The following is a 15278-nucleotide window of genomic DNA, read 5'->3' as shown; positions in this document are numbered from 1 at the left end:
TTGCAGTACTCTCTACGTACGGCCCAGAGGAAGAAAGGGGAATGGCGCCGGATCGACAATGCGCTGAGACCACTGATCAAAGCCACCCTCAACGTCCCAAAGCGTGCCTCCAACACGTACCTTCATGGCGATAGGAGGGACGGGCTCTTTGGTGTCCCCGAGGCGGCAGTGGACGCTGACATCAGCCACGTCGATGCGGCCATGAAGCTTCTAACATCAAAGGACGCAGTGGTACAGGCCACGGCGTGGGAAGACCTGACAGAATTCGTGGCGAGGTGCATCAGGAAGCCAAACCCGTCGACAGCGGACTTGAATGCTTATCTGTCAAGGTCGGCAGCGAGGCATACCTCACACCCGACATCTTCGGTATGGTCCAGGGCACGGATGGCCTCCGAGCATCTCAAGCTGGTGTGGGAACTCACCGATGACCATCAGGTGGCTGTCAAGTGCGGAGAGACCACCATCTCCGACAGGAGAATGGTCTTCAGAACCCTGAGAGGCGCTGTCAGAAAGCAACACTCTGCGGACTTGGCAGCAATGGCTCACCAAGGGAAGACATCCAGCACCTTCTCACGCTCAAAGGCATCGACCCACTTCCACAGGGAGGGGAGCTTCACTCGCTTCGCTGATTGGAGATTCATCCACCGTGCGAGGTTGGGTCTCGTACCGCTGAACGGCTATCGACACGAGAATGACCCAGCTGCCAAACGTTGCCGCAAGTGCAACTATCCAAATGAAACCCTCCCACACGTGCTGGATAATTGCATGATGTATAGTCCTCTATACACAGCGCGCCACAACAACATCGTGGAAAGGATAAAGAAGGCAGCCAGCGGAAGGTGGGAAGTCTTTGCCGAGAACCGACCAGTGATGGGTTCAACTCTGCGGCCCGACCTGATTCTCAAGAAAGACGGCTCCATCCTGGTCATCGACGTGACGGTGCCATTCGAAAACGGCCCTGAGGCCTTTGCAACAGCGAGACGTGCCAAGGAAGAGAAATATCGACCGCTACTCAACCTCCTGAAGCAGCGCTACCCGGACGTCCGCTTTGGTACCATTGTGGTGGGAGCCCTAGGTTCCTGGGATCCACTTAACGATAGGATCGTGTCCCGGCTGTGCTCCCGAAGATATGCGGGACTCATGAGCAAGTTGATCGTCAGCGATACGATTGCTGCATCACGCGATATCTATGTGGAATTTATATCCGGAGTACGGCAGTCATCCGGGAGGACCCTGACACCCGCAACGTCCTCGCCTGATCGCACGAGCGACCATGCGCGAAGACTGGTCCGACACAGCGCACGTGCAAATGCTGCCCCATGATATGTAAATACCCCCAAGAGTAGTCTCAATGTATATATGTATTACCTTTCGCATAACATGTCATTTTGAATTGTCCGCACATTATATATAACGCACCGATTGTCCGCATAATTTCTTGTATATAGCTTGTACAGAAGGTCGCATATGTTCCGCATATTATCCGCAAATACCATGTAAATAACTCTCGCATATGTCTCGCCTGTATTCATCATCCTCATACTAACCGCAAACTTACTGTAAACAGCGTACTGTAACACGCTTGTAACCGCAGAATAATCCGTAACTGCTTGTAACATACTCATACTGCTCAACCAACTAATGGGTATACTAATCCCCTTGTAAAGGATGAAAGTAAGTCCCATATCGGGCCATGGAAAGAAACCTTTCAAACATGAATAAAAGCTTTTTATAATCTGTTCTTATCAGCTTAATATCTGGTACGTCTCCTACATGGGGACAAGATATTAAACTTATTTTTGGAACAGGGCGGAGTGCTTTCAGCTTGCTGAACCTCTGCCGCGGGTCCTCTCGATATTGCACTACCTTCGAGTTGGGCCCATCCTCATGAAATCAAGTAGACTCTGTGTTTTATTCATAATTTCGCAATAATCACTCTTTGTCGGGGCGAAAACGACAAATTTGAAAGCGGTCGACGGGAAATTAAGGCCCGGCACACGACCCCTGGGACTTAGTTTTTTATTAAGGAGACGACGTGGATGGCACGTCCTTGTGAGGACGGGTCCACGCCGGTCGTTTCCTCGTTGTGCTGTGCGCTTCCGAAATGCTGCCGCGGGTCCCCTCGACGTCTCTCCCGTTCCTGGGTGCCCCCCCCCCCTTCTAGATCGAGAATGCAAGTAGATATTGGTCTCGCGTCGACATCTAGCGGTCGAACGTGCAACCCGGACGGAACGGCGCCCCGGGAGCCCAGGATACGTCGCACCTGAAAGCAACATCTGGTCGACAAGAAGTCGTCTCGTCTTCAAAATACGATCGAGTCTTCCGACGCTATTAAAACAGACCCCAGCCAGGACATTAATTATAGTTAATTGTGATCAAATTTTAATTCGCGTCTATCCCGTTATCGCTTCTCGGCCTTTTGGCTAAGATCAAAGTGTAGTATCTGTTCTTATCAGCTTAATATCTGGTACGTCTCCTACATGGGGACAAGATATTAAACTTATTTTTGGAACAGGGCGGAGTGCTTTCAGCTTGCTGAACCTCTGCCGCGGGTCCTCTCGATATTGCACTACCTTCGAGTTGGGCCCATCCTCATGAAATCAAGTAGACTCTGTGTTTTATTCATAATTTCGCAATAATCATACATTACCGGGGCGAAATAGACCGATTTGAAAGCGGTCGACGGAAAATTAAGGCCCGGCGCACGACCCTGGGACTTAGTTTTTTATTAAGGAGACGACGTGGATGCCACGTCCTTGTGAGGACGGGTCCACGCCGGTCGTTTCCTCGTTGTGCTGTGCGCTTCCGAAATGCTGCCGCGGGTCCCCTCGACGTCTCTCCCGTTCCTGGGTGCCCCTCCCCCCTTCTAGATCGAGAATGCAAGTAGATATTGGTCTCGCGTCGACATCTAGCGGTCGAACGTGCAACCCGGACGGAACGGCGCCCCGGGAGCCCAGGATACGTCGCACCTGAAAGCAACATCTGGTCGACAAGAAGTCGTCTCGTCTTCAAAATACGATCGAGTCTTCCGACGCTATTAAAACAGACCCCAGCCAGGACATTAATTATAGTTAATTGTGATCAAATTTTAATTCGCGTCTATCCCGTTATCGCTTCTCGGCCTTTTGGCTAAGATCAAAGTGTAGTATCTGTTCTTATCAGCTTAATATCTGGTACGTCTCCTACATGGGGACAAGATATTAAACTTATTTTTGGAACAGGGCGGAGTGCTTTCAGCTTGCTGAACCTCTGCCGCGGGTCCTCTCGATATTGCACTACCTTCGAGTTGGGCCCATCCTCATGAAATCAAGTAGACTCTGTGTTTTATTCATAATTTCGCAATAATCATACATTACCGGGGCGAAATAGACCGATTTGAAAGCGGTCGACGGAAAATTAAGGCCCGGCGCACGACCCTGGGACTTTTTTTTTTATTAAGGAGACGACGTGGATGCCACGTCCTTGTGAGGACGGGTCCACGCCGGTCGTTTCCTCGTTGTGCTGTGCGCTTCCGAAATGCTGCCGCGGGTCCCCTCGACGTCTCTCCCGTTCCTGGGTGCCCCCCCCCCCTTCTAGATCGAGAATGCAAGTAGATATTGGTCTCGCGTCGACATCTAGCGGTCGAACGTGCAACCCGGACGGAACGGCGCCCCGGGAGCCCAGGATACGTCGCACCTGAAAGCAACATCTGGTCGACAAGAAGTCGTCTCGTCTTCAAAATACGATCGAGTCTTCCGACGCTATTAAAACAGACCCCAGCCAGGACATTAATTATAGTTAATTGTGATCAAATTTTAATTCGCGTCTATCCCGTTATCGCTTCTCGGCCTTTTGGCTAAGATCAAAGTGTAGTATCTGTTCTTATCAGCTTAATATCTGGTACGTCTCCTACATGGGGACAAGATATTAAACTTATTTTTGGAACAGGGCGGAGTGCTTTCAGCTTGCTGAACCTCTGCCGCGGGTCCTCTCGGCATCATACGGGAGTTGACAACATTCACCCAGGAGTTCGTCAAGCTCCCAGCGCCCACAGGTGGGAATGGAAGGAGAGGGGTTAATCCCAGAAACCACCGCGACATTCAGCGCCTCTACAGGAGGAATAGGCGTCGCGCGGTGAAGATCATAACCGAGGCGGAGTCCGAAAGGTGTGCCATTCCCATTGAGGAGGTCGTGGAAAAATTCCAGGCAACATCAAGGTTCGACGCGTCCTTGCTCGAGGGAGTCACCCACCCGAACCCCGCGCCTGAGCCAGTGGACGTCGCCCCACTCTCGACGACGGAAGTGCTGAGCCGCCTGAAGCGCGCCGAGAACTCTGCCCCTGGTGCTGACAGAATAACATACAAGCACTGGCTGGGGGTCGACCCGGAGGCAAAGGCGCTAACGGCGATCTTCAATGGGTGCCTCAAGTGCTGCAGAATCCCGGATGACTGGAAGTGCTCAAGAACAATACTCGTGCCAAAAGGGGGGGACCCAGCACAGGTCAGTAACTGGAGACCGATTGCACTGACCCCGACCATCTACAAATTGTACGCTGGCTGCCTCTCCAAGCGCCTGACCTCATGGTTGAGCGACCACGGAATCCTGTCACCCGCTCAAAAAGGCTTCCTCCAGTACGACGGGACATTTGAAAATAACTACATGCTGGAACAACGCATCCAGAAAGCGAGGAGGAGTTCAAAGGACATATGCCTGATGTCGCTGGACTACTCCAACGCATTCGGGTCAATCCCTCATGAGGTTATAGCGCACACCCTCATGCGGGCTGGCGCGGGTCCTAAGTTCCTACAGGTCGTCCAGGACCTCTACAACGGGGCCACCACTACGTACCACACAGAAGATGGATCCTCGGAGGAGCTCGCTGTAACCCAAGGTGTCCGACAGGGGTGCCCACTGAGCGGGCTCCTGTTTAACATATGCGTAGACCCTGTCCTGCGAGCCGTCCAGCAAAGTGAGGACTGCCACGACATCTTGGCGTATGCGGACGACCTGATGATCCTCGCCGAGAGCCCGGTGTCACTTCAAACAAAAATCAACACTGCGAGCGAGGTGTCTGCCAGCCTCGGTTTGAAGATGAACCCCCGGAAGTGCTACTCGATGCACCTCTCGCACTCACCGGCTGGCTGTAGAAGCACTACCTTCGAGGTGGATGGCACCCCCATTCCCGTGGTGACGGACGGCTGTCACAAGAGGTTCCTTGGGAAGCCGGTGGGCTTTCGGCTTCTCCCAGATGACGCTTCGCTGGAGCAATGCATCCAGTACGGGACGGACCTGCTATCATCAAGCCTTGCACCGTGGCAACGCCTGGATGCCCTCAAGAGCTTCTTCTACCCCTCGTTGCAGTACTCTCTACGTACGGCCCAGAGGAAGAAAGGGGAATGGCGCCGGATCGACAATGCGCTGAGACCACTGATCAAAGCCACCCTCAACGTCCCAAAGCGTGCCTCCAACACGTACCTTCATGGCGATAGGAGGGACGGGCTCTTTGGTGTCCCCGAGGCGGCAGTGGACGCTGACATCAGCCACGTCGATGCGGCCATGAAGCTTCTAACATCAAAGGACGCAGTGGTACAGGCCACGGCGTGGGAAGACCTGACAGAATTCGTGGCGAGGTGCATCAGGAAGCCAAACCCGTCGACAGCGGACTTGAATGCTTATCTGTCAAGGTCGGCAGCGAGGCATACCTCACACCCGACATCTTCGGTATGGTCCAGGGCACGGATGGCCTCCGAGCATCTCAAGCTGGTGTGGGAACTCACCGATGACCATCAGGTGGCTGTCAAGTGCGGAGAGACCACCATCTCCGACAGGAGAATGGTCTTCAGAACCCTGAGAGGCGCTGTCAGAAAGCAACACTCTGCGGACTTGGCAGCAATGGCTCACCAAGGGAAGACATCCAGCACCTTCTCACGCTCAAAGGCATCGACCCACTTCCACAGGGAGGGGAGCTTCACTCGCTTCGCTGATTGGAGATTCATCCACCGTGCGAGGTTGGGTCTCGTACCGCTGAACGGCTATCGACACGAGAATGACCCAGCTGCCAAACGTTGCCGCAAGTGCAACTATCCAAATGAAACCCTCCCACACGTGCTGGATAATTGCATGATGTATAGTCCTCTATACACAGCGCGCCACAACAACATCGTGGAAAGGATAAAGAAGGCAGCCAGCGGAAGGTGGGAAGTCTTTGCCGAGAACCGACCAGTGATGGGTTCAACTCTGCGGCCCGACCTGATTCTCAAGAAAGACGGCTCCATCCTGGTCATCGACGTGACGGTGCCATTCGAAAACGGCCCTGAGGCCTTTGCAACAGCGAGACGTGCCAAGGAAGAGAAATATCGACCGCTACTCAACCTCCTGAAGCAGCGCTACCCGGACGTCCGCTTTGGTACCATTGTGGTGGGAGCCCTAGGTTCCTGGGATCCACTTAACGATAGGATCGTGTCCCGGCTGTGCTCCCGAAGATATGCGGGACTCATGAGCAAGTTGATCGTCAGCGATACGATTGCTGCATCACGCGATATCTATGTGGAATTTATATCCGGAGTACGGCAGTCATCCGGGAGGACCCTGACACCCGCAACGTCCTCGCCTGATCGCACGAGCGACCATGCGCGAAGACTGGTCCGACACAGCGCACGTGCAAATGCTGCCCCATGATATGTAAATACCCCCAAGAGTAGTCTCAATGTATATATGTATTACCTTTCGCATAACATGTCATTTTGAATTGTCCGCACATTATATATAACGCACCGATTGTCCGCATAATTTCTTGTATATAGCTTGTACAGAAGGTCGCATATGTTCCGCATATTATCCGCAAATACCATGTAAATAACTCTCGCATATGTCTCGCCTGTATTCATCATCCTCATACTAACCGCAAACTTACTGTAAACAGCGTACTGTAACACGCTTGTAACCGCAGAATAATCCGTAACTGCTTGTAACATACTCATACTGCTCAACCAACTAATGGGTATACTAATCCCCTTGTAAAGGATGAAAGTAAGTCCCATATCGGGCCATGGAAAGAAACCTTTCAAACATGAATAAAAGCTTTTTATAATCTGTTCTTATCAGCTTAATATCTGGTACGTCTCCTACATGGGGACAAGATATTAAACTTATTTTTGGAACAGGGCGGAGTGCTTTCAGCTTGCTGAACCTCTGCCGCGGGTCCTCTCGATATTGCACTACCTTCGAGTTGGGCCCATCCTCATGAAATCAAGTAGACTCTGTGTTTTATTCATAATTTCGCAATAATCATACATTACCGGGGCGAAATAGACCGATTTGAAAGCGGTCGACGGAAAATTAAGGCCCGGCGCACGACCCTGGGACTTAGTTTTTTATTAAGGAGACGACGTGGATGCCACGTCCTTGTGAGGACGGGTCCACGCCGGTCGTTTCCTCGTTGTGCTGTGCGCTTCCGAAATGCTGCCGCGGGTCCCCTCGACGTCTCTCCCGTTCCTGGGTGCCCCTCCCCCCTTCTAGATCGAGAATGCAAGTAGATATTGGTCTCGCGTCGACATCTAGCGGTCGAACGTGCAACCCGGACGGAACGGCGCCCCGGGAGCCCAGGATACGTCGCACCTGAAAGCAACATCTGGTCGACAAGAAGTCGTCTCGTCTTCAAAATACGATCGAGTCTTCCGACGCTATTAAAACAGACCCCAGCCAGGACATTAATTATAGTTAATTGTGATCAAATTTTAATTCGCGTCTATCCCGTTATCGCTTCTCGGCCTTTTGGCTAAGATCAAAGTGTAGTATCTGTTCTTATCAGCTTAATATCTGGTACGTCTCCTACATGGGGACAAGATATTAAACTTATTTTTGGAACAGGGCGGAGTGCTTTCAGCTTGCTGAACCTCTGCCGCGGGTCCTCTCGATATTGCACTACCTTCGAGTTGGGCCCATCCTCATGAAATCAAGTAGACTCTGTGTTTTATTCATAATTTCGCAATAATCATACATTACCGGGGCGAAATAGACCGATTTGAAAGCGGTCGACGGAAAATTAAGGCCCGGCGCACGACCCTGGGACTTTTTTTTTTATTAAGGAGACGACGTGGATGCCACGTCCTTGTGAGGACGGGTCCACGCCGGTCGTTTCCTCGTTGTGCTGTGCGCTTCCGAAATGCTGCCGCGGGTCCCCTCGACGTCTCTCCCGTTCCTGGGTGCCCCTCCCCCCTTCTAGATCGAGAATGCAAGTAGATATTGGTCTCGCGTCGACATCTAGCGGTCGAACGTGCAACCCGGACGGAACGGCGCCCCGGGAGCCCAGGATACGTCGCACCTGAAAGCAACATCTGGTCGACAAGAAGTCGTCTCGTCTTCAAAATACGATCGAGTCTTCCGACGCTATTAAAACAGACCCCAGCCAGGACATTAATTATAGTTAATTGTGATCAAATTTTAATTCGCGTCTATCCCGTTATCGCTTCTCGGCCTTTTGGCTAAGATCAAAGTGTAGTATCTGTTCTTATCAGCTTAATATCTGGTACGTCTCCTACATGGGGACAAGATATTAAACTTATTTTTGGAACAGGGCGGAGTGCTTTCAGCTTGCTGAACCTCTGCCGCGGGTCCTCTCGATATTGCACTACCTTCGAGTTGGGCCCATCCTCATGAAATCAAGTAGACTCTGTGTTTTATTCATAATTTCGCAATAATCATACATTACCGGGGCGAAATAGACCGATTTGAAAGCGGTCGACGGAAAATTAAGGCCCGGCGCACGACCCTGGGACTTTTTTTTTTATTAAGGAGACGACGTGGATGCCACGTCCTTGTGAGGACGGGTCCACGCCGGTCGTTTCCTCGTTGTGCTGTGCGCTTCCGAAATGCTGCCGCGGGTCCCCTCGACGTCTCTCCCGTTCCTGGGTGCCCCCCCCCCCCTTCTAGATCGAGAATGCAAGTAGATATTGGTCTCGCGTCGACATCTAGCGGTCGAACGTGCAACCCGGACGGAACGGCGCCCCGGGAGCCCAGGATACGTCGCACCTGAAAGCAACATCTGGTCGACAAGAAGTCGTCTCGTCTTCAAAATACGATCGAGTCTTCCGACGCTATTAAAACAGACCCCAGCCAGGACATTAATTATAGTTAATTGTGATCAAATTTTAATTCGCGTCTATCCCGTTATCGCTTCTCGGCCTTTTGGCTAAGATCAAAGTGTAGTATCTGTTCTTATCAGCTTAATATCTGGTACGTCTCCTACATGGGGACAAGATATTAAACTTATTTTTGGAACAGGGCGGAGTGCTTTCAGCTTGCTGAACCTCTGCCGCGGGTCCTCTCGGCATCATACGGGAGTTGACAACATTCACCCAGGAGTTCGTCAAGCTCCCAGCGCCCACAGGTGGGAATGGAAGGAGAGGGGTTAATCCCAGAAACCACCGCGACATTCAGCGCCTCTACAGGAGGAATAGGCGTCGCGCGGTGAAGATCATAACCGAGGCGGAGTCCGAAAGGTGTGCCATTCCCATTGAGGAGGTCGTGGAAAAATTCCAGGCAACATCAAGGTTCGACGCGTCCTTGCTCGAGGGAGTCACCCACCCGAACCCCGCGCCTGAGCCAGTGGACGTCGCCCCACTCTCGACGACGGAAGTGCTGAGCCGCCTGAAGCGCGCCGAGAACTCTGCCCCTGGTGCTGACAGAATAACATACAAGCACTGGCTGGGGGTCGACCCGGAGGCAAAGGCGCTAACGGCGATCTTCAATGGGTGCCTCAAGTGCTGCAGAATCCCGGATGACTGGAAGTGCTCAAGAACAATACTCGTGCCAAAAGGGGGGGACCCAGCACAGGTCAGTAACTGGAGACCGATTGCACTGACCCCGACCATCTACAAATTGTACGCTGGCTGCCTCTCCAAGCGCCTGACCTCATGGTTGAGCGACCACGGAATCCTGTCACCCGCTCAAAAAGGCTTCCTCCAGTACGACGGGACATTTGAAAATAACTACATGCTGGAACAACGCATCCAGAAAGCGAGGAGGAGTTCAAAGGACATATGCCTGATGTCGCTGGACTACTCCAACGCATTCGGGTCAATCCCTCATGAGGTTATAGCGCACACCCTCATGCGGGCTGGCGCGGGTCCTAAGTTCCTACAGGTCGTCCAGGACCTCTACAACGGGGCCACCACTACGTACCACACAGAAGATGGATCCTCGGAGGAGCTCGCTGTAACCCAAGGTGTCCGACAGGGGTGCCCACTGAGCGGGCTCCTGTTTAACATATGCGTAGACCCTGTCCTGCGAGCCGTCCAGCAAAGTGAGGACTGCCACGACATCTTGGCGTATGCGGACGACCTGATGATCCTCGCCGAGAGCCCGGTGTCACTTCAAACAAAAATCAACACTGCGAGCGAGGTGTCTGCCAGCCTCGGTTTGAAGATGAACCCCCGGAAGTGCTACTCGATGCACCTCTCGCACTCACCGGCTGGCTGTAGAAGCACTACCTTCGAGGTGGATGGCACCCCCATTCCCGTGGTGACGGACGGCTGTCACAAGAGGTTCCTTGGGAAGCCGGTGGGCTTTCGGCTTCTCCCAGATGACGCTTCGCTGGAGCAATGCATCCAGTACGGGACGGACCTGCTATCATCAAGCCTTGCACCGTGGCAACGCCTGGATGCCCTCAAGAGCTTCTTCTACCCCTCGTTGCAGTACTCTCTACGTACGGCCCAGAGGAAGAAAGGGGAATGGCGCCGGATCGACAATGCGCTGAGACCACTGATCAAAGCCACCCTCAACGTCCCAAAGCGTGCCTCCAACACGTACCTTCATGGCGATAGGAGGGACGGGCTCTTTGGTGTCCCCGAGGCGGCAGTGGACGCTGACATCAGCCACGTCGATGCGGCCATGAAGCTTCTAACATCAAAGGACGCAGTGGTACAGGCCACGGCGTGGGAAGACCTGACAGAATTCGTGGCGAGGTGCATCAGGAAGCCAAACCCGTCGACAGCGGACTTGAATGCTTATCTGTCAAGGTCGGCAGCGAGGCATACCTCACACCCGACATCTTCGGTATGGTCCAGGGCACGGATGGCCTCCGAGCATCTCAAGCTGGTGTGGGAACTCACCGATGACCATCAGGTGGCTGTCAAGTGCGGAGAGACCACCATCTCCGACAGGAGAATGGTCTTCAGAACCCTGAGAGGCGCTGTCAGAAAGCAACACTCTGCGGACTTGGCAGCAATGGCTCACCAAGGGAAGACATCCAGCACCTTCTCACGCTCAAAGGCATCGACCCACTTCCACAGGGAGGGGAGCTTCACTCGCTTCGCTGATTGGAGATTCATCCACCGTGCGAGGTTGGGTCTCGTACCGCTGAACGGCTATCGACACGAGAATGACCCAGCTGCCAAACGTTGCCGCAAGTGCAACTATCCAAATGAAACCCTCCCACACGTGCTGGATAATTGCATGATGTATAGTCCTCTATACACAGCGCGCCACAACAACATCGTGGAAAGGATAAAGAAGGCAGCCAGCGGAAGGTGGGAAGTCTTTGCCGAGAACCGACCAGTGATGGGTTCAACTCTGCGGCCCGACCTGATTCTCAAGAAAGACGGCTCCATCCTGGTCATCGACGTGACGGTGCCATTCGAAAACGGCCCTGAGGCCTTTGCAACAGCGAGACGTGCCAAGGAAGAGAAATATCGACCGCTACTCAACCTCCTGAAGCAGCGCTACCCGGACGTCCGCTTTGGTACCATTGTGGTGGGAGCCCTAGGTTCCTGGGATCCACTTAACGATAGGATCGTGTCCCGGCTGTGCTCCCGAAGATATGCGGGACTCATGAGCAAGTTGATCGTCAGCGATACGATTGCTGCATCACGCGATATCTATGTGGAATTTATATCCGGAGTACGGCAGTCATCCGGGAGGACCCTGACACCCGCAACGTCCTCGCCTGATCGCACGAGCGACCATGCGCGAAGACTGGTCCGACACAGCGCACGTGCAAATGCTGCCCCATGATATGTAAATACCCCCAAGAGTAGTCTCAATGTATATATGTATTACCTTTCGCATAACATGTCATTTTGAATTGTCCGCACATTATATATAACGCACCGATTGTCCGCATAATTTCTTGTATATAGCTTGTACAGAAGGTCGCATATGTTCCGCATATTATCCGCAAATACCATGTAAATAACTCTCGCATATGTCTCGCCTGTATTCATCATCCTCATACTAACCGCAAACTTACTGTAAACAGCGTACTGTAACACGCTTGTAACCGCAGAATAATCCGTAACTGCTTGTAACATACTCATACTGCTCAACCAACTAATGGGTATACTAATCCCCTTGTAAAGGATGAAAGTAAGTCCCATATCGGGCCATGGAAAGAAACCTTTCAAACATGAATAAAAGCTTTTTATAATCTGTTCTTATCAGCTTAATATCTGGTACGTCTCCTACATGGGGACAAGATATTAAACTTATTTTTGGAACAGGGCGGAGTGCTTTCAGCTTGCTGAACCTCTGCCGCGGGTCCTCTCGATATTGCACTACCTTCGAGTTGGGCCCATCCTCATGAAATCAAGTAGACTCTGTGTTTTATTCATAATTTCGCAATAATCACTCTTTGTCGGGGCGAAAACGACAAATTTGAAAGCGGTCGACGGGAAATTAAGGCCCGGCACACGACCCCTGGGACTTAGTTTTTTATTAAGGAGACGACGTGGATGGCACGTCCTTGTGAGGACGGGTCCACGCCGGTCGTTTCCTCGTTGTGCTGTGCGCTTCCGAAATGCTGCCGCGGGTCCCCTCGACGTCTCTCCCGTTCCTGGGTGCCCCCCCCCCCTTCTAGATCGAGAATGCAAGTAGATATTGGTCTCGCGTCGACATCTAGCGGTCGAACGTGCAACCCGGACGGAACGGCGCCCCGGGAGCCCAGGATACGTCGCACCTGAAAGCAACATCTGGTCGACAAGAAGTCGTCTCGTCTTCAAAATACGATCGAGTCTTCCGACGCTATTAAAACAGACCCCAGCCAGGACATTAATTATAGTTAATTGTGATCAAATTTTAATTCGCGTCTATCCCGTTATCGCTTCTCGGCCTTTTGGCTAAGATCAAAGTGTAGTATCTGTTCTTATCAGCTTAATATCTGGTACGTCTCCTACATGGGGACAAGATATTAAACTTATTTTTGGAACAGGGCGGAGTGCTTTCAGCTTGCTGAACCTCTGCCGCGGGTCCTCTCGATATTGCACTACCTTCGAGTTGGGCCCATCCTCATGAAATCAAGTAGACTCTGTGTTTTATTCATAATTTCGCAATAATCATACATTACCGGGGCGAAATAGACCGATTTGAAAGCGGTCGACGGAAAATTAAGGCCCGGCGCACGACCCTGGGACTTAGTTTTTTATTAAGGAGACGACGTGGATGCCACGTCCTTGTGAGGACGGGTCCACGCCGGTCGTTTCCTCGTTGTGCTGTGCGCTTCCGAAATGCTGCCGCGGGTCCCCTCGACGTCTCTCCCGTTCCTGGGTGCCCCCCCCCCCTTCTAGATCGAGAATGCAAGTAGATATTGGTCTCGCGTCGACATCTAGCGGTCGAACGTGCAACCCGGACGGAACGGCGCCCCGGGAGCCCAGGATACGTCGCACCTGAAAGCAACATCTGGTCGACAAGAAGTCGTCTCGTCTTCAAAATACGATCGAGTCTTCCGACGCTATTAAAACAGACCCCAGCCAGGACATTAATTATAGTTAATTGTGATCAAATTTTAATTCGCGTCTATCCCGTTATCGCTTCTCGGCCTTTTGGCTAAGATCAAAGTGTAGTATCTGTTCTTATCAGCTTAATATCTGGTACGTCTCCTACATGGGGACAAGATATTAAACTTATTTTTGGAACAGGGCGGAGTGCTTTCAGCTTGCTGAACCTCTGCCGCGGGTCCTCTCGATATTGCACTACCTTCGAGTTGGGCCCATCCTCATGAAATCAAGTAGACTCTGTGTTTTATTCATAATTTCGCAATAATCATACATTACCGGGGCGAAATAGACCGATTTGAAAGCGGTCGACGGAAAATTAAGGCCCGGCGCACGACCCTGGGACTTTTTTTTTTATTAAGGAGACGACGTGGATGCCACGTCCTTGTGAGGACGGGTCCACGCCGGTCGTTTCCTCGTTGTGCTGTGCGCTTCCGAAATGCTGCCGCGGGTCCCCTCGACGTCTCTCCCGTTCCTGGGTGCCCCCCCCCCCCTTCTAGATCGAGAATGCAAGTAGATATTGGTCTCGCGTCGACATCTAGCGGTCGAACGTGCAACCCGGACGGAACGGCGCCCCGGGAGCCCAGGATACGTCGCACCTGAAAGCAACATCTGGTCGACAAGAAGTCGTCTCGTCTTCAAAATACGATCGAGTCTTCCGACGCTATTAAAACAGACCCCAGCCAGGACATTAATTATAGTTAATTGTGATCAAATTTTAATTCGCGTCTATCCCGTTATCGCTTCTCGGCCTTTTGGCTAAGATCAAAGTGTAGTATCTGTTCTTATCAGCTTAATATCTGGTACGTCTCCTACATGGGGACAAGATATTAAACTTATTTTTGGAACAGGGCGGAGTGCTTTCAGCTTGCTGAACCTCTGCCGCGGGTCCTCTCGGCATCATACGGGAGTTGACAACATTCACCCAGGAGTTCGTCAAGCTCCCAGCGCCCACAGGTGGGAATGGAAGGAGAGGGGTTAATCCCAGAAACCACCGCGACATTCAGCGCCTCTACAGGAGGAATAGGCGTCGCGCGGTGAAGATCATAACCGAGGCGGAGTCCGAAAGGTGTGCCATTCCCATTGAGGAGGTCGTGGAAAAATTCCAGGCAACATCAAGGTTCGACGCGTCCTTGCTCGAGGGAGTCACCCACCCGAACCCCGCGCCTGAGCCAGTGGACGTCGCCCCACTCTCGACGACGGAAGTGCTGAGCCGCCTGAAGCGCGCCGAGAACTCTGCCCCTGGTGCTGACAGAATAACATACAAGCACTGGCTGGGGGTCGACCCGGAGGCAAAGGCGCTAACGGCGATCTTCAATGGGTGCCTCAAGTGCTGCAGAATCCCGGATGACTGGAAGTGCTCAAGAACAATACTCGTGCCAAAAGGGGGGGACCCAGCACAGGTCAGTAACTGGAGACCGATTGCACTGACCCCGACCATCTACAAATTGTACGCTGGCTGCCTCTCCAAGCGCCTGACCTCATGGTTGAGCGACCACGGAATCCTGTCACCCGCTCAAAAAGGCTTCCTCC

The 15278-nt window shown here is 52.4% G+C and overlaps 12 non-coding genes across 12 annotated transcripts; all 12 read left to right on the top strand.

The window, feature by feature from the left end:
- Positions 1–1701: 1701 nt before the first annotated feature.
- On the top strand, positions 1702–1888 carry LOC149066083 (U2 spliceosomal RNA). The gene has a single exon (XR_016195533.1). It is a non-coding gene; the product is annotated as a U2 spliceosomal RNA (small nuclear RNA).
- A 515-nt stretch (positions 1889–2403) lies between these two features.
- LOC149066082 (U2 spliceosomal RNA) lies at positions 2404–2595 on the top strand. The gene has a single exon (XR_016195489.1). It is a non-coding gene; the product is annotated as a U2 spliceosomal RNA (small nuclear RNA).
- A 514-nt stretch (positions 2596–3109) lies between these two features.
- Positions 3110–3301, top strand: LOC149066081 (U2 spliceosomal RNA). The gene has a single exon (XR_016195488.1). It is a non-coding gene; the product is annotated as a U2 spliceosomal RNA (small nuclear RNA).
- Positions 3302–3815: 514 nt separating this feature from the next.
- Positions 3816–4002, top strand: LOC149066080 (U2 spliceosomal RNA). The gene has a single exon (XR_016195508.1). It is a non-coding gene; the product is annotated as a U2 spliceosomal RNA (small nuclear RNA).
- A 3033-nt stretch (positions 4003–7035) lies between these two features.
- Positions 7036–7222, top strand: LOC149066079 (U2 spliceosomal RNA). The gene has a single exon (XR_016195532.1). It is a non-coding gene; the product is annotated as a U2 spliceosomal RNA (small nuclear RNA).
- Positions 7223–7736: 514 nt separating this feature from the next.
- Positions 7737–7928, top strand: LOC149066078 (U2 spliceosomal RNA). Its single transcript, XR_016195486.1, has one exon. It is a non-coding gene; the product is annotated as a U2 spliceosomal RNA (small nuclear RNA).
- Positions 7929–8442: 514 nt separating this feature from the next.
- Positions 8443–8634, top strand: LOC149066077 (U2 spliceosomal RNA). Its single transcript, XR_016195485.1, has one exon. It is a non-coding gene; the product is annotated as a U2 spliceosomal RNA (small nuclear RNA).
- Positions 8635–9149: 515 nt separating this feature from the next.
- Positions 9150–9336, top strand: LOC149066076 (U2 spliceosomal RNA). The gene has a single exon (XR_016195507.1). It is a non-coding gene; the product is annotated as a U2 spliceosomal RNA (small nuclear RNA).
- A 3033-nt stretch (positions 9337–12369) lies between these two features.
- Positions 12370–12556, top strand: LOC149066075 (U2 spliceosomal RNA). Its single transcript, XR_016195530.1, has one exon. It is a non-coding gene; the product is annotated as a U2 spliceosomal RNA (small nuclear RNA).
- Positions 12557–13071: 515 nt separating this feature from the next.
- Positions 13072–13263, top strand: LOC149066074 (U2 spliceosomal RNA). Its single transcript, XR_016195484.1, has one exon. It is a non-coding gene; the product is annotated as a U2 spliceosomal RNA (small nuclear RNA).
- Positions 13264–13777: 514 nt separating this feature from the next.
- LOC149066073 (U2 spliceosomal RNA) lies at positions 13778–13969 on the top strand. The gene has a single exon (XR_016195483.1). It is a non-coding gene; the product is annotated as a U2 spliceosomal RNA (small nuclear RNA).
- A 515-nt stretch (positions 13970–14484) lies between these two features.
- LOC149066072 (U2 spliceosomal RNA) lies at positions 14485–14671 on the top strand. The gene has a single exon (XR_016195506.1). It is a non-coding gene; the product is annotated as a U2 spliceosomal RNA (small nuclear RNA).
- The last annotated feature ends 607 nt before the right edge of the window (positions 14672–15278 follow it).

This window comes from Pholcus phalangioides, unplaced genomic scaffold (genome assembly GCF_987345545.1).
Source record: "Pholcus phalangioides strain wild (caught in Gottingen) unplaced genomic scaffold, Ppha-v1.0 ptg000036l_1, whole genome shotgun sequence".
Lineage (NCBI taxonomy): Eukaryota > Metazoa > Arthropoda > Arachnida > Araneae > Pholcidae > Pholcus > Pholcus phalangioides.
Note: the sequence above shows the minus strand (reverse complement) of the source record. Positions and strands in the feature narration are given on the sequence as shown.